Genomic DNA, 19204 nt, shown 5'->3' on the forward strand with positions numbered 1-19204 from the left:
CCAGTGATGGCTCGGAGACAACAATCCATATCAAACCACTTAAAGAAGCAGACCATGACAGCTTCTCCAACCCCCCAAACAAAAGAATCAAAATCTTTCCCAAATGAAGATACAATCTTGGAATTATCAGATACGGAATATAAAAAACTAATTTACAGAATGCTTAATGATATCACAAATGAAATTAGGATAACTGCAGAAAAAGCCAAGGAACACACTGATAAAACTGTTGAAGAACTCAAAAAGATTATTCAAGAACATACTGGAAAAATTAATAAGTTGCAAGAATCCATAGAGAGACAACATGTAGAAATCCAAAAGATTAACAATAAAATAACAGAATTAGACAACGCAATAGGGAGTCAGAGGAGCAGACTCGAGCAATTAGAATGCAGACTGGGACATCTGGAGGACCAGGGAATCAACACCAACATAGCTGAAAAAAAATCAGATAAAAGAATTAAAAAAAATGAAGAAACCCTAAGAATTATGTGGGACTCTATCAAGAAGGATAACCTGCGGGTGATTGGAGTCCCAGAACAGGGAGGGGGGACAGAAAACACAGAGAAAATAGTTGAAGAACTCCTGACAGAAAACTTCCCTGACATCATGAAAGACGAAAGGATATCTATCCAAGATGCTCATCGAACCCCATTTAAGATTGATCCAAAAAGAAAAACACCAAGACATATTATCATCAAACTCACCAAAACCAAAGATAAACAGAAAATTTTAAAAGCAGCCAGGGAGAAAAGAAAGGTTTCCTTCAAGGGAGAATCAATAAGAATATGTTCTGACTACTCAGCAGAAACCATGCAGGCAAGAAGGGAATGGGACGACATATACAGAACACTGAAGGAGAAAAACTGCCAGCCAAGGATCATATATCCAGCAAAACTCTCTCTGAAATATGAAGGCGAAATTAAGATATTTACAGACAAACACAAGTTTAGAGAATTTGCAAAAACCAAACCAAAGCTACAAGAAATACTAAAGGATATTGTTTGGTCAGAGAACCAATAATATCAGATATCAGCACAACACAAGGTCACAAAACAGAACGTCCTGATATCAACTCAAATAGGGAAATCACAAAAACAAACAAATTAAGATTAATTAAAAAAAAATACACATAACAGGGAATCATGGAAGTCAATAGGTAAAAGATCACAATAATCAAAAAGAGGGACTAAATACAGGAGGCATTGAACTGCCATATGGAGAGTGATACAAGGCGATATAGAACAATACAAGTTAGGTTTTTACTTAGAAAAATAGGGGTAAATGATAAGGTAACCACAAAAAGGTATAACAACTCTATAACTCAAGATAAAAACCAAGAAAAACGTAACGACTCAACTAATATAAAGTTAAACACTATGAAAATGAGGATCTCACAATTTACTAAGAAAAACGCCTCAGCACAAAAAAGTATGTGGAAAAATGAAATTGTCAACGACACACATAAAAAGGCATCAAAACGACAGCACTAAAAACTTATTTATCTATAATTACCCTGAATGTAAATGAACTAAATGCACCAATAAAGAGACAGAGAGTCACGGACTGGATAAAGAAACACGATCCATCTATATGCTGCCTACAAGAGACACACCTTAGACTTAGAGACTCAAACAAACTAAAACTCAAAGGATGGAAAAAAGTATATCAAGCAAACAATAAGCAAAAAAGAAGAGGAGTAGCAATATTAATTTCTGACAAAATAGACTTTAGACTTAAATCCACCACAAAGGATAAAGAAGGACACTATATAATGATAAAAGGGACAATTGATCAGGAAGACATAACCATATTAAATATTTATGCACCCAATGACAGGGCTGCAAGATACATAAATCAAATTTTAACAGAATTGAAAAGCGAGATAGATACCTCCACAATTATGGTAGGAGACTTCAACACACCACTTTCGGAGAAGGACAGGATATCCAGTAAGAAGCTCAATAGAGACACGGAAGATCTAATTACAACAATCAACCAACTTGACCTCATTGACTTATACAGAACTCTCCACCCAACTGCTGCAAAATATACTTTTTTTTCTAGCGCACATGGAACATTCTCTAGAATAGACCACATATTAGGTCATAAAACAAACCTTTGCAGAGTCCAAAACATCGAAATATTACAAAGCATCTTCTCAGACCACAAGGCAATAAAACTAGAGATCAATAACAGAAAAACTAGGGAAAAGAAATCAAATACTTGGAAAATGAACAACACCCTCCTGAAAAAAGACTGGGTTATAGAAGACATCAAGGAGGGAATAAGGAAATTCATAGAAAGCAACGAGAATGAAAATACTTCCTATCAAAACCTCTGGGACACAGCAAAAGCAGTGCTCAGAGGCCAATTTATATCAATAAATGCACACATACAAAAAGAAGAAAGAGCCAAAATCAGAGAACTGTCCCGACAACTTGAACAAATAGAAACTGAGCAACAAAAGAATCCATCAGGCACCAGGAGAAAACAAATAATAAAAATTAGAGCTGAACTAAATGAATTAGAGAACAGAAAAACAATTGAAAGAATTAACAAAGCCAAAAGCTGGTTCTTTGAAAAAATTAACAAAATTGATAAACCATTGGCTAGACTGACTAAAGAAATACAGGGAAGGAAACAAATAACCCGAATAAGAAATGAGAAGGACCACATCACAACAGAACCAAATGAAATTAAAAGAATCATTTCAGATTATTATGAAAAATTGTACTCTAACAAATTTGAAAACCTAGAAGAAATGGATGAATTCCTGGAAAAACACTACCTACCTAAACTAACACATCCAGAAGTAGAACAACTAAATAGACCCATAACAAAAAAAGAGATTGAAACGGTAATCAAAAAACTCCCAACAAAAAAAAGCCCTGGCCCGGACGGCTTCACTGCAGAGTTCTACCAGACTTTCAGAGAAGAGTTAACACCACTACTACTAAAGGTATTCCAAAGCATAGAAAATGATGGAATACTACCCAACTCATTCTATGAAGCCACCATCTCCCTGATACCAAAACCAGGTAAAGACATTACAAAAAAAGAAAATTACAGACCTATATCCCTCATGAACATAGATGCAAAAATCCTCAACAAAATTCTAGCCAATAGAATCCAACAACACATCAAAAAAATAATTCACCCTGATCAAGTGGGATTTATACCAGATATGCAAGGCTGGTTTAATATCAGAAAAACCATTAATGTAATCCATCACATAAATAAAACAAAAGACAAAAACCACATGATCTTATCAATTGATGCAGAAAAGGCATTTGACAAAGTCCAACACCCATTTATGATAAAAACTCTTACCAAAATAGGAATTGAAGGAAAATTCCTCAACATAATAAAGGGCATCTATGCAAAGCCAACAGCCAACATCACTCTAAATGGAGAGAACCTGAAAGCATTTCCCTTGAGAACGGGAACCAGACAAGGATGCCCTTTATCACCGCTCTTATTCAACATCGTGTTGGAAGTCTTAGCCAGGGCAGTTAGGCTAGACAAAGAAATAAAAGGTATCCGGATTGGCAAGGAAGAAGTAAAGTTATCACTATTTGCAGATGACATGATTATATACACAGAAAACCCTATGGAATCCTCCAGAAAACTACTGAAACTAATAGAAGAGTTTGGCAGAGTCTCAGGTTATAAAATAAACATACAAAAATCACTTGGATTCCTCTACATCAACAAAAAGAACACCGAAGAGGAAATAACCAAATCAATACCATTCACAGTAGCCCCCAAGAAGATAAGATACTTAGGAATAAATCTTACCAAGGATGTAAAAGACCTATACAAAGAAAACTACAAAGCTCTACAACAAGAAATTCAAAAGGACATACTTAAGTGGAAAAACATACCCTGCTCATGGATAGGAAGACTTAACATAGTAAAAATGTCTATTCTACCAAAAGCCATCTATACATTTAACGCACTTCCGATCCAAATTCCAGTGTCATATTTTTAGGGGATAGAGAAACAAATGACCAATTTCATATGGAAGGGAAAGAAGCCCCGGATAAGCAAAGCACTACTGAAAAAGAAGAAGAAAGTGGGAGGCCTCACCTTACCTGACTTCAGAACCTATTATACAGCCACAGTAGTCAAAACAGCCTGGTATTGGTACAACAACAGACACATAGACCAATGGAACAGAATTGAGAACCCAGACATAGATCCATCCACGTATGAGCAGCTGATATTTGACAAAGGACCAGTGTCAATTAACTGGGGAAAAGATAGCCTTTTTAACAAATGGTGCTGGCATAACTGGATATCCATTTGCAAAAAAATGAAACAGGACCCATACCTCACACCATGCACAAAAACTAACTCCAAGTGGATCACAGACCTAAACATAAAGACTAAAACGATAAAGATCATGGAAGAAAAAATTGGGACAACCCTAGGAGCCCTAATACAAGGTATAAACAGAATACAAAACATTACCAAAAATGACGAAGAGAAACCCGATAACTGGGAGCTCCTAAAAATCAAACACCTATGCTCATCTAAAGACTTCACCAAAAGAGTAAAAAGACCACCTACAGACTGGGAAAGAATTTTCAGCTATGACATCTCCGACCAGCGCCTGATCTCTAAAATCTACATGATTCTGTCAAAACTCAACCACAAAGAGAAAAACAACCCAATCAAGAAGTGGGCAAAGGATATGAACACACATTTCACTAAAGAAGATATTCAGGCAGCCAACAGATACATGAGAAAATGCTCTCGATCATTAGCCATTAGAGAAATGCAAATTAAAACTACGATGAGATTCCATCTCACACCAGCAAGGCTGGCATTAATCCAAAAAACACAAAATAATAAATGTTGGAGAGGCTGCGGAGAGATTGGAACTCTCATACACTGCTGGTGGGAATGTAAAATGGTACAACCACTTTGGAAATCTATCTGGCGTTATCTTTAACAGTTAGAAATAGAACTACCATACAACCCAGAAATCCCACTCCTGGGAATATACCCTAGAGATACAAGAGCCTTCATACAAACAGATACATGCACACCCATGTTTATTGCAGCTCTGTTTACAATAGCAAAAAGTTGGAAGCAACCAAGGTGTCCATCAACGGATGAATGGGCAAATAAACTGTGGTATATTCACACAATGGAATACTACGCATCGATAAAGAACAGTGACGAATCTCTGAAACATTTCATAACATGGAGGAACCTGGAAGGCATTATGCTGAGTGAAATGAGTCAGAGGCAAAAGGACAAATATTGTATAAGACCACTATTATAAGATCTTGAGAAATAGTAAACCTGAGAAGAACACATACTTTTGTGGTTACGAGGCGGGGAGGGAGGGAGGGTGGGAGAGGGTTTTTTATTGATTAATCAGTAGATAGGAACTGCTTTGGGTGAAGGGAAGGACAACACTCAATACATGGAAGGTCAGCTCAATTGGACTGGACCAAAAGCAGGGAAGTTTCCGGGATAAAATGAATGCTTCAAAGGTCAGCGGAGCAAGTGCGGGGGTCTGGGGAACATGGTTTGCAGGGACTTCTAAGTCAATTGGCAAAATAATTCTATTATGAAATCATTCTGCATCCCACTTTGAAATGTGGCGTCTGGGGTCTTAAATGCTAACAAGCGGCCATCTAAGATGCAGCAATTGGTCTCAACCCACCTGGAGCAAAGGAAAAGGAAGAACACCAAGGCCACACGACAACTATGAGCCCAAGAGACAGAAAGGGCCACATGAACCAGAGACCTACATCATCCTGAGACCAGAAGAACTAGTTGGTGCCCGGCCACAATCGATGACTGCCCTGACAGGGAGCACAGCAGAGGACCCCTGAGGGAACAGGAGATCAGTGGGATGCAGACCCCAAATTCTCATAAAAAGACCAAACTTAATGGTCTGACTGAGACTGGAGGAATCCTGGCGGCCATGCTCCCCAGACCTTCAGTTGACACAGGACAGGAACCATCCCCGAAGACAACTCATCAGAAATGAAAGGGACTGGTCAGCGGGTGGGAGAGAGACGCTGATGAAGAGTGAGCTAATTATATCAGGTGGACACTTGAGATTGTGTTGGCAACTCTTGTCTGGAGGGGGGATGGGAGGATAGAGAGAGAGGGAAGCCGGCAAAATTGTCAAGAAAGGAGAGACTGAAAGGGCTGACTCAAGAGGGGGAGAGCAAGTGGGAGCAGGGAGTGAGATTTATGTAAACTTATATGTGACAGACTGATTGGATTTGTAAACGTTCACTTGAAGCTTAATAAAAGTTATTAAAAAAAAATGTCTTTTAGGTGATGCAGTGGAGCTAGGTTAATACAATGCATTGAGATGCAGGGTGTCTCAGTTATCTAAAGCTGCTATAACAGAAATACCCCAAGCGGATGGCTTTAACAAAGAGAAATTTATTTTCTTACAGTCTAGTAGGCTAGAAGCCCAAATTCAGGGCATCGGCTCCAGAAGAAGGCTTTCTCTCTCTGTTGGCTCTGGAGGAAGGTCCTTGTTATCCACCTTCTCTTGGTCTGGGAGTGTCTCGGCGCAGGAACCTCAGGTCCAAAGGATGTACTCTTCTCCTGGTGCTGCTTTCTTGGTGGTATGAGGTCCTCCACTCTCTACTTGCTTCCCTTTCCTTTTATCTCTTGCAAGGTAAAAGGTGGTGCAGGCCACATCCCAGGGAAACTCCCTTTACTTTGGATCAGGGAGGTGACCTGAGTAAGGGTGGTGTTACAATCCCACCCTAAATCTTTTAACATAAAATTACAATCACAAAATGGAGGACAACTACAGAATGCTGGGAATCATGGCCTAACCAAGTTGGTACACACATTTTTTGGGAGACGTAATTGAATCCATGACACAGGGTTTGACATGAAACACATGTATCTTAGCACCATCCATGGGACCTCAATTACCTACAGGGCCTTATTATAATGTGCCCTTTCAGAGTTATGGTTCTAAGGCACAGTAGAATATTTTGTCACTAAGTACTGTAGAGTCATCATAGAGAGCTGGTGTCAGAATCATTTGCAATGGTAGGACCATCAGACAGAGAGGTTAGAATCCAGAATTTGAAGGTCAGAAATTTCTGGAGAACCAGGAAGGCAAGTAAAAGCCAGAGTTCAGGTTAGACCAGAGCAATAGGTTGGGAGCTGGGTAGTTGCAGACGAAAATAAGGAGAACACAGACACTGAGAAGTCCTGATAGGCAGTCAGGCACAGAGATAACCATGAAACCAGAGGAGCAAGGCAAGGTGACCCAAAGGTGAAAGGCCCTGGCGTTGTCAGCCCTTAACCAGGTCTAGCTCCATTCCAGTTTTAACAAGCAGAGCTCCCTCTGTAATAGATGTCTGTCATTCTTTTTGGCTCTCCTTCAGTTGAGCCCAGTGTTTTCAAAGTGGAACATTCTCTGCCCTTTGAGTATTGGTGGGAGGCAGAGCCCACCTACCATTATGAAAGACAAAATTTCTAGGCATTCGTTTTCCCAGCCTCCCTTTTAATGGCGGCTTGCAGTGAGGGCATGACCACTGACCTAAGTTTTGCCAATTTCACATATTGCATTTGACTTTGAATCAGGAGCTAAGGACACACATGAGCAGGGACTGTAGAGAAGTCCCTTTGGTGGTGGGGGCAGCTACAGTAAGACAGTATTTCAGCACAGCGGTGGTGGTGGTGTTGCTGGATGCAGAAGATCAAGTTTTCGTGGCAGCTGCATCTACTGCTGGGTGGGGAAGGAACTGGGAACTTGGAGCTGAGAAGCCAGCTCTGCTACAGGATTTTCAGCTTGTTCCTATCACCCTTTTTTTATTTTTTACATTGCTGTAAAAATGTAGAGAATATTAACGTTTGCCAATTCAACATTTTTCATGTGTACAATTCAATAGAACCAATTAATTACACCGATCATGTTGTGCAGTCATCACCAACTTCTGTTGCCAAATTCTCTATCCCTATAAACTAAAACTCACTGCTGTCGAAACAAAGATTCCCTCCTTACTCCATCTCTCCCGCTCCTGGTATTAAACTCTAACCTCTACACATTCGTCTATTCCAGGTATTCCATATTAGTAAAATCACACAATATTTGTCCTTTTGTGATTGACTACTTTCACTCAACATAATGTTTTCAAGGCTCATCCATGTTGTGGCATGCATCAGGACCTCATTTCTCCTTATGGAAAAGTAATATCCCATTGGATAAATGTACCGCATTTTGTGTATCCATTCATCTGCTGATGGACATTTGGGTTGTTTCCACTTTTTGGCTAACATGAATAGTGCTACAATGAACATTGTTGTACATCCCAATACCCTTTTGATAAATTCCTTCATCTGCTGAACTCAGCCAGAGTTGATTTCTGTTGCTTGCCACCAAGAATCCCACCTAATGCGTTTGTTATTTTCTAGGTAACAAAAACAAACAAACAAGCAAAGAAACCCAACAATGAAGTACCAGGGGATCAGTATATAACAATAGCTCATACTTGTTGTAAATATTCTTTTCCTGCTGTGCTAAGCCACACGACAACAGTCTCCAGAAAGCTGTCATATTTCAGACTGTCCTTCCACTTCCAGAATAGCCTCTGTTGAGGCCAGGCCATCACTAGCCGTCTTAGGAATGGAACCCAGAGTTGTTGAGTTTTCCTCCAAGGCACTGGGGCTGGGTTGGCTTGAAAGTGGAGTCCTGCTTTGCACTGTACCCAAAGCTAGAATTCATGGTTCCTCCTTGTCTCTTCTAGAGTCTCTTACAGAGCTTAGCCTTGCTTCTTTTCTCTTTTGACTTGTTGCAGACAGAACTGTTGCAATTACCTTGACTCTGTCTGACATTGTCATAATTTCTGCTCTTCATTTATAAAATGGTGACCTTCTCCCTGACCCCACAGCCTTTATCTGGTCAGCTCTCCTGTCTGTGCTGGCCTGGAACAGAGGCTGACTCTGCTGTTGCCCTTCTTGGGCTTGCTCATCCATTATCTATCTCTCCTCTAGATACCACTGCACCTGTCCTGTTCCCTTCCCCTTATTAACGTCCCATGAACACTCTTTTCTTTAGGTTCACAGAGCTGCTGTCGCCCAGTGGTACATCCAAACTACCAGTGACCAGTTGGTGCAAATTCCGACAAGCACCAAGGAGGCCTTGGTTCTGAGGCATAATTTTGTCCTGGCCAGAATATCTTTATGTATTTCCTGCTGTGACAGATACCAACCTTAGCACCTGTTTGCAGAAACCAGAAGAACAAGGTAAAAACTAAAGGTAGATTCTGACAACTGTAATTTTCCTCAGGTTACCTAGAATGGGCACTGATGGGAAATTTTGTGGCAGGCATTAGAAAAAAGGGATGAAGAAACTAGTGCATTAAAGGCAGAGAGAGAAGAAATATCAAATATGAATGTTAAAGACATTTAAAAATCCTGTTAGGAGCTTACTAATTTTTAATTGTCATTACAAAAATTAAATGAAAATTAAAACCATGACTAAACAGAAAGAAAGTCTGGGTAGTTGGAACCAGAGAATTCTGACCTGATAATTTACATTTATAATCAAAGTTGTTGTTCGCTACCGTGGAGTCAGCCCCAACTCCAGGGGCCCCATGTACAAAGGGATTAGACTGTTGTGATACACAGGGCTTTCACTGACTGATATTTTTGGAAGTAGATCACCAGGCCTTTTATCCTTGACTGTCCGCTCTGCTGAAACCTGTTCAGCAACATAGCAAAACGCAAGCCTCCACTGACAGACAGGTGATGCTGCACCCGCCTGAGGTACATTGGCTGGGAATCAAACCCAAGTTTCTCACAGGGAAGGTGAGAATTCTACCACGAGCCATCACTGTCCCTTGTAATCAAAGTAGTCAGCATAAATTTATCCACTGTGGTCAGCTCACTGCCTGCAATGCCATTTTTTTGTGATTACCTCTGGGCTTAGACCCTTCATCTAAGTTAAGTTAGGCAGGAAGTAGTACATAGCTGTGCTCAACCAGTGCATATCAGTCTTTGCCAGATACAGACGAGCTCATCTACTAAATTGGCAATGACTTTCTTTTGAGTACTAGTCTCATATCCTGTATTATTTTAATTGTGTTGACTGTAGGAGTCTCTGCATATGTTTAGCTCAGATGAGATCAGTCTAATGAGGTAAGACCCAAGTAGTTTTAATGAGTTTGTGTCAAAATGTAGCTGTTTCATGCTGTTTTGTGTGGGCTTATCTCTGAAAGAAAGTGCAATGTGTCTTTTTTTCACTGAGTTTCCTGATTACCCAACTCTCAGTACAACATTATCTCCTGGTAACTTATCAATTCAGCAGGAGAAAGTAGATGACAAGCAGGTGTTGAGAAACTCTCAAAATTAGGAGTGCTGAAATTTAATATAGTAGCAAATGAGGCTCATGGTGCTAAGAAGTTCTGAATGTTCTCCTAAAATTGTTCCCAAAATGTCTTTGTTTTCTGGAATCCACTGAAGCCCATTTGTTCCTGACACACTCCATAGGAGAGAGATCCTTGGGCTCCTCCTCGATGGAGCACATCATGCTGTGAATAAACTACTTCTCAAAACATAGCTAACTTGTTCACTCCAGAAGTGATCTGTAATAGTTTTCAAGTTGCTTGACCTTTGTGAGACATTAGAGAGACCTGGCTTAAAGAACTCACCGAGTAAATAAAAAGCGTATCCCTTTATTACCAAAGAGATTCAGATCCAGGGAGCGTTTTAAGTTCGTCCTTGAAAAATGACTGAAAAGTCTGGATGACCCTCCGAGAGCCTCAGCAACAACAACAACAATTGCTTGTAGATTATTTTGCATTTATATTTTAATTCATTCCAAATAAAGTTCATGTCCAGCTTTTTTGTTGTTTCTTTTCCCACTTAATTTTTTGTGCTGAGTAGTTTTATATATTGTCTTTTCCTCTTCTTCATTGTTGTTGATTTTGTTTCTGCTGAGTCTCTATTTTTTTCTTGTATTTTATTTTGATGTGTAGGGTAGTTTGTCTCCCTTGTGGTTACCTTAATATTTACTCCTATTTTTCTAAATTTAAACCTAACTTTTATTTCTTTGTATTGCCTTGTCTTCCTTTCCATAAGAAAGATCTGTGACTACGTTTCTTAGTCCCTCTTTCTTGTTTTAATGCTGTCATCTTTTACGTAATAACATTGCTGTTTCCCTGTTTCGAGCGTTTTTGTAATCTTGATTTATTTTTGTGATTTCCCTGTCTGGGTTGATATCTGATTGCTCTGTCCAGTGTTCTAGTCTTGGGTTGATATCTGATATTATTGATTTTCCAACCAAAGAACTCCCTTTACTATTTCTTGTCATTTTGGTTTGGTTTTTACGAATTCCCTAAACTTCTGTTTATCTGGAAATGTCCTAATTTCACCTTCATATTTGAGAGACAGTTTTGCTGGATATATGATTCTTGGCTAGTAATTTTTTCCTTCAATACTTTATATAAGTCACCCCATTGTCTTCTTGTCTGCATGGTTTCTGCCAAGTAGTCCAAGCTTATTCTTATTGACTCTCCTTTGTAGGTGACTTTTTGTTTATTCCTAGCTGCCCTTATAATTCTCTCTTTATCTTCGGTTTTGGCAAGTTTGATTATAATGTGTCTTGGTGACTTTCTCTTAAAATCTACCTTATGTGGAGCTCGATGAGCATCTTGGATAGATATCTTCTCATCTTTCACGATATCAGGGAAGTTTTCTGCCAACAAATCTTCAACAATTCTCTCCGTATTTCCTGTTATCCCTTCCTGTTCTGGTACTCCAATCACTTGTAGGTTATTTCTTTTGATAGAGTCCCACATGATTCTTAAGGTTTCTTCATTATTTAAAATTCTTTTATCTGACTTTTCTTCAAATATATTGGTGCCAAGTGCTTTATCTTCAAGTTCACAGATTCTGTCTTCTACTTGCTCAATTCTGCTCCTCTGGCTTTCTATTGAATTGTCTAATTCTGTACTTTTTTTTGTTAATCTTCTGAATTTCTGATTGCTGTCCCTTTATGGATTCTTGCAGCTTATTAAATTTTTCCTTATGTTCTTGAAGAACCTTTTTAATTTCTTCACTACTTTATCTGTGTGCTTCTTGGCTTGTTCTGAGTATTGCCTTATCTTCCTAATATCGTTCCTGATGTCTCGAAGAGTTCTATATATTAATCTTTTGAATTCTGCATCTGGTAATTCTAGGAAGGCACCTTCATCCAGAAGATGCATTGATTCTTTGTTTTGAGAGCTTGTTGAGGTGATCATGGTCTGTTTCTTTATGTGACTTGATATCGACTGTTGTCTCTGACCCATCTCTAAGTTATTTTATTAGTTTATTTTATGTTTGTTTACTGTATCCTAGCTTCTTGCTTTGTTTTGTTTTGGTATACCTAAATGGGTTGCTTGAGTGAGCTAGTTTGATTATTTTCACCTTTGGAGCTCTGACGTCCTGTCTCCAGATGGCTAGAGCTGTTATCAGGTATATCAGCCTAGGAGTCCCTTCACTTTTCTTGTATGAATTCAGCTCAGGTGTCCAGGTAGCTGATCATCAAGTATGTGGTACAGGCTCCGTGCTACAGCCTTAGAGGGGGCAGGGGCTATTGGTGTAGGTGCTGGTATCTGATTGCAACAGGGGGTCAAGCTCTGAACAAAGCAGGGGGCTAAGAATCATCCCCCAAGTGTCTCTGATGAAAGTGTGTCCCTGTTCCCTAGAGCATACGCATGGGTGGGTTCTGCAGACGGACCATGGGCACCCAATATGTTTGGTTGTAAGGACTGGGAAGTACCAGTTATCCTTGGGGCCCTGTCACGGGTGGCTGGATGACCTAAGTGGAGCCACGAGTCCTTAGGTCCCTGATGTGGGTAGGTGAGGACCCTGTTTAACAGGCCAAGTGGTGTCAAACATCAATCACCCACCTCTCCACCACACAGCTGAAACAGTTGTAGCTTGCCAAAAAGGGTTTATTCTCTTGAAATATGCCCATACAGGTCCATGCAGTGGGGAAAGTATTTAAAGTCCATGGACTGTTTATGCCTGGACAGGAGCCACTTCTGTCCTGAGCTTCTTAGGTTAATGAAGCTGGCAAATTATCTTGTCCCCCAGTTGTGAATTTATTCCCTCTCCAAGGCCGGGAGGGTGGCTCCAGGTGCTCAACAGGGCCTATCTCAGGCTCAGGGAAATCAACAGCCTCTGAAGTTGGTTTGGAGGTGGGGGACACGGTAAAATATATGCAAGTACTTAGCTTTTGCTGAGAGCGCCATTCTTCTCTGGTTCCGGAGGTGTGAGTAGGCTGTGTGGCTGGCTGCTTCTCCCTGAGGAAACTGCAGCCAAACATACCAGCAGCCCACTGCAGCCACTCCCAGGAATGGTGCCTGAGGGCTCCCGGTGATTCAGGTCTGGCAACTCCTCTCTGCTTCTGAACCGACTCTCCCTCCCCCTGCCGCTCAGTCCGCTTTCTAACTTTGCCTTTGATGTTCAGGGCTTCTCGGTTGTCATAAATATAATCATTTCACTTGTTTTTTCAGGTCTTTGTTTTAAGAGGGAATTGCTGGAAGTGTCTGGCTATTCTGCCATCTTGGCCCTGCCTCTCCATGTCCAATTTTTTTTACTTGATGATTGTTTTTATGCTTAATTTTAAATTATTCTTCTGGCTTAGAATTTCATTTCCATTCCAACTATCAGAGCTAGAGGTGGTGTGCTACTGAGGACCCTTGGTTGCAGACAGAGATCACCTCTGGCTTGTTTAAGCAGAAATGGAATATATTAAAAGGGTGCAGGATAGCTCACAGAAAGGAGAGGGAGGCTGGAGAAAATAGAAGTCATGTACTAGCTAAAGGTTACCAGGAAATCAGAACCCCAAAGCATGCCCCAGGGAGATACTGCTACCCCCTGTTGAGATTGGGCCTTGGCCCAGCACTGCTTAGTCAGGGGAAGCTAAATGCCATTTTGGGGCTGCTGCTGACACTACCAGCAGAGATACTTCTTTGGTACTCCCTGATTCCTTGCATCACTTACTCCTGACCACAATCCTGGTGTGAGTGGTGAGGCCTAGTGATGTGCCCAAGCTATAACTGCCATGGCCTGGAGAAAATTGTCTGAATTTTGGGCTTCCATGGTGAGACAGGTTTTACCAACCACCAAGAGTCACGCAATGACAGATTTCTCAAAGATAGGAAAGGGGTTCAGATGAGAGGGGGTGCCCTGCCACCAAATAAGAGCGAGAGAAAGAGAGGGAGACAAAGGTCTATATGAGCAATAGGGAGGCAGAATGATAGCAAAGATAAACTAGGTCTACAGTTCTGACAGGGGAACCAGAGAAGCCAAGTAGCGTGGAATATTCACTTGTACAGTTATTTACAAAATGGGCTTGTCTTCTAGAATAACAGGGAGCACCAGAGAGACATGATATTGGAACTAGGAAGAGAGTTACTGATGAGGGTAGGGGTATGTAGACCTAATCTGAATTCTAAGAAGAATACCATTGGGAAGTTGAGGGCGCAGAGTCTCACAGCTGTAACAAGGACGTGTCAGACCCTCCAAATGAACAGTGGTGGTAGGTTGTCGTGGGTATTTAATCCTCATTCTTCTCATTTGTGGTGGATTTTTTTCTTTAACTTCATCAATTTTCAATCAGGGAGCGACCTTGAATTTAGTTTCTGTGTAAACTCTCCTGTTTGACATCTGTATGCTTGCTCCGACCCTTTCTGAGATTCTGACCTTCATCCAGTAGCTTTGACATAACTTCTAGTGGATCCCTTTGCTTGACACTTTGGCCTCACTATTCTTTACCTTAGCCTATGTCTTGAGCCAAATGAAAATGACTTTAGTTGTTTGTTCAGAAGGAAGGGATAGAACATATGCTGTCTTTATCCAATATTTATTTTTAGGAATTGTTTTTAAAATGCATACCTGTCATGATGGCTACTAATACTGGTTTCCACACACACACAAAAAGTCATGATTTATAAAGCTTTTATGCCGAGTTAAAATTTACAAACTTTGTTCTGTGACCTCTCAGACTCCAAAAAGTAACTAAATATTTTGGTAATTATAGTGCTGCAGAGTGAAGTACAGGGAGCAGCGGGGTGGATCTGAGCCCAGACACACCTCATTTCTCATCAAGTCCAAAGAATCATAGCGTCATAAGATGTGAAACTTTAAGGTTGAAGTAACTTTCTTTCCGTGGAAGTTAAGCAATGAAATAGCAGTTTTGAGAGGCACGGTTTGGTGAATCAAAGCAAAACTAACTAGACTTAGGAGTCTTTTTCCAATTTGGGCAAATATTTAACATCTGTTTTTCATTTTTTGGTCACAGAAGTGAGCTATTCTGAAAGAATGAATGTGGGTTTATTATGGTTTTTTATGTGTTTCAATATCTTTGCATTGGAATGCTGTTTGAAACAAAGGGCTGCTATAGAAAGGTTTATGCATTTATAAAACAGAGTTGAACCAGAAATAGCATTATGTCTGATATTCTAATATAGTAACTGAAATGACATATTTTCCCTGAATATATTCAGTGTTATAAAAATTGCATATTTAGTTTCCCAGCCTGAAATAATTTGACATTGTTATCACTAACAAGGACATAAGAAAGTAGAGTCTAAACATAGATTTATATACAAATTGGCTTCCACTCTAGTTTTTTTTTTTTTTTTAAATCATGATACTAAGATTAAAAACTAAAGTTGGGCTACCTAACTGTAAATATTAAAAGGTGTTTTGGCCATTATCATTTGTGGCTCTTCTCTTCAGTATTCACAATAGGACAATTCAAATAAATCCCCTTGAGTTGAGTTGTGACATATGTGATGATTACATTGAGTGTTGTTGTGTTGTTAGGTGCTGTCAGGTCAGTTCCAACTCATAGTGACCCGTTGTACACTGCCTGGTCCTGCTCCATCCTCACAATCGTCATTATGCTTGAACCCATTGTTGCAGCCACTGTGTCAATCCGTCTTCTTGAGGGTCTTCCTGTTTTTCACTGATCCTCTACTTTATCAAGGATGGTTTTATTCTTCAGGGACTGGTCCTTCTTGATAACATGTCCAAAGTATGTTGAGATGAAGTCTAGCCATACTTGCCTCTAAGGAACATTCTGGCTGTACTTCTTCCAAGACAGATTTGTTTGTTCTTCTGGTAGTCCATGGTATAGTCAACATTCGTTGCAAACACTGTAATTCAAAGAAATCAATTCTTCTTAGGCCCTCCTTACTCATTGTCCAGCTTTCACATGCATTGTGGCTATTGAAAACACCATGGCTTGGGTCAGGTGCACCTTAGTCCTCAAAGTGATATCTTTGCTTTTTAACACTTTAAAGAAGCTTTTTGCAGCAGATTTGCCCAAGGCAATGGTTATTTGATTTCTTGACTGCTGCTTCCATCGGCGTTGATTGTGGATCCAAGTAAAATGAAATACTACAAAGTAAAGGACTACATTGGGTACTTACATGATAGGGAATGTTTGTTCTGGGAGTACTGAAAGGAAATGAAGGGCTGGCATGTGCTGCTGGGGAGATGCTAACAGGAGCTAAAACAGGAAGAAAGTCTCCACTTCTCTCACTTTCCTGTCTCCACTTGGCAACATGCCACCATGTAATAGGATGCCAGAACATAAGGGAGCCCAGGGCATCTAGTTTGCAGAATCCCAGCTCTAACATCACACAGTCCAGCACTCCCAGAACCTGCTATATAGCCCTCAGCCTTCCAAGGTCAGTGCAGCAGCTGTGCGGTGCACCTCTCAGAAAACTAAGCTCCGCGGAAACCCTTCCTATGAACTCCTGAGTTCTGGTAACACCACTCTTCACTTTAGTTCCCTCAGCTCCGGGGGTGTCAGCTGCTTATTGCACTTGCTGACATCTGAGTTACCTAAATCTTCCAATACCTTTGTAAACAATTCCCTGTATTAAATTGTCTTTATTTGAAAAACCTTGGTCTGGAAGATCTGCTGAAACCTATTCAGCATCACAGTAATATGCGAACCTCCACTGACAGATGGGTGGTACCACTGGCTGGGAATCGAACCCTGGTTTCCCACATGGAGGGTAAGAATTCTACCACCAACACCCCCTTAGCTTCCAGACTAAGAAAGACTAAGAAGAAAGGCCTGGTGGTCGACTTCTATGGTTCAGTCAGTGAAAACTGTAGGGATCACAATGGTCTGACCCATAAATGATCATGGGGATGGCACGGGACCGGTCAGCATTTTGTTCCATTGTGCATGGGGTTGCCCTGAGTTGGGGGCCAACTCAGTGGCAGCTAACAATGACAATTTGAAAAACTTAGTGTGGTTTCTGCTTTCTTGACTGGACTCTGACTGCTACAGTACTATTATATCCAAACCCAGATTATCTTAAGATTATCATTGTTATCATTTCAGTACACATTTATAAACAATAGAAGAGAGACAATCTCCTTGCACTAATTGATCAGAGTGAGGTGTAAGTACATAAAAGAACACACAATTTCTACCAATAACTGGAAATTAGGCTTCTAGTACACTCTGTCCCATTTGGCAATGATGCCTAGTTTTTACAACTATCTTAGAACTTTATTCAAAAGACTCCAACAATTTTCATGGGCCATTAGTTTAAATGCTGAGCCAAGAATATTACAATAGTATAAACTTAAAATCATATAGTTGTTTATATTTCTTCTAAGGATCTTGTGCTCTTGCACTGAAAATGGAGCATCAATCATCACATCAATATTCCAAATAGTAGATTGGAGAAAGAAGAAAAAAAGGGCCATGTCAGCTTTCTTCAAGAATCCAAAAAAAAAAAAAAAACCAAACTCACTGCCGTCAAGTCAATTTCAACTCATAGCCACCCTACAGGACAGAGTAGAACTGCCCCACAGAGTTTCCAAGGAGCACCTGGCGGATTTGAACTGCCAACCTCTTGGTTAGCAGCTGCAGCACTTAACCACTATGCCACCAGGGTTTCCTCTTCAAGGATACTTTCTAGAAATTGCACACCTCATTTCCTCTTACCTCTCATATGCCAGAACTTAGTCATGTAGTCACATCTAACTGTAAGGGAAGCTGCAAAATATAGTTTTTAAGTCTGGAAGCCATGGGTCCAGCTGAAAATTGGGAAACCTATAGTTAGGAAAATAAGAGAACAGATAATGGGGGAACAATTAGCAGTCTCAACCGGACCATGTTACAGAGGAGAAAACCCATTTATTCAATTAAAAAAAAATTTTTTTTTAGCATTTATTAAATGCTAACTATCCTCCTCCCTCATGTGTCTGTCGGTTTGTTGTACTGTGGTGGCTTGTATGTTGCTGTGATGCTGGAAGCTATGCCAGTGGTATTCAGATACCAGCAGGGTAATCCATGGAGGACAGGTTTAGCTGAGCTTCCAAACTAAGACAGACTAGAAAGAAGGACCCAGCAGTCTACTTCTGAAAATAATTAGCCAGTGAAAACCTTATGAATAGCTGCAGAACATTGCCTGGTATAGTGCCGGAAGATGCGTCTCCCAGGTTGGAAGGCACTCAAAAGATGACTGGGGAAGAGCTACCTCCTCAAAGTAGAGTCGACCTTAATGACCTGGATGGAGTCAAGGTTTTGGGGCCTTTATTTGCTGATGTGGCATGACTCAAAATGGGAAGAAACAGCTGCAAACATCCATTAATAATTGGAATGTGGAATGTACTAAGTATGAATCTAGTAAAATTGGAAATTGTCAAAAATGAAATGGAACACATAAACATCAATATCTTAGGCATTAGTGAGCTGAAATGGACTGGTACTGGGCACTTTGAATCAGACAATCATATGATCTACTATGCCGGGAATGACAACTTGAAGAGGAATGGTGTTGCAGTCATCGCCAAAAAGAACATTTCAAGATCTATCCTGAAGTACAATGCTGTCATTGATAGGATAATATCCACATGCCTACAAGGAAGACCAGTTAATACGACTATTCAAATTTACGCACCAACCACTAAGGACGAAGATGAAGAAATTGAAGATTTTTACCAACTTCTGCAGTCTGTAATTGATGGAACATGCAATCAGGATGCACTGATAATTACTGATGATTGGAATGTGAAAGTTGGAAACAAAAGGGAAGGATCGGTAGTTGGAAAATATGGCCTTGGTGATAGAAACAATATCAGAGATCGAATGATAGAACTTTGCAAGACCAATGACTTCTTCATTGCAAATACCTTTTTTCACCAACATAAATGGGAACTAACACATGGACCT

Source organism: Elephas maximus, chromosome 22 (genome assembly GCF_024166365.1).
Source record: "Elephas maximus indicus isolate mEleMax1 chromosome 22, mEleMax1 primary haplotype, whole genome shotgun sequence".
Classification (NCBI taxonomy): Eukaryota; Metazoa; Chordata; class Mammalia; order Proboscidea; family Elephantidae; genus Elephas; species Elephas maximus.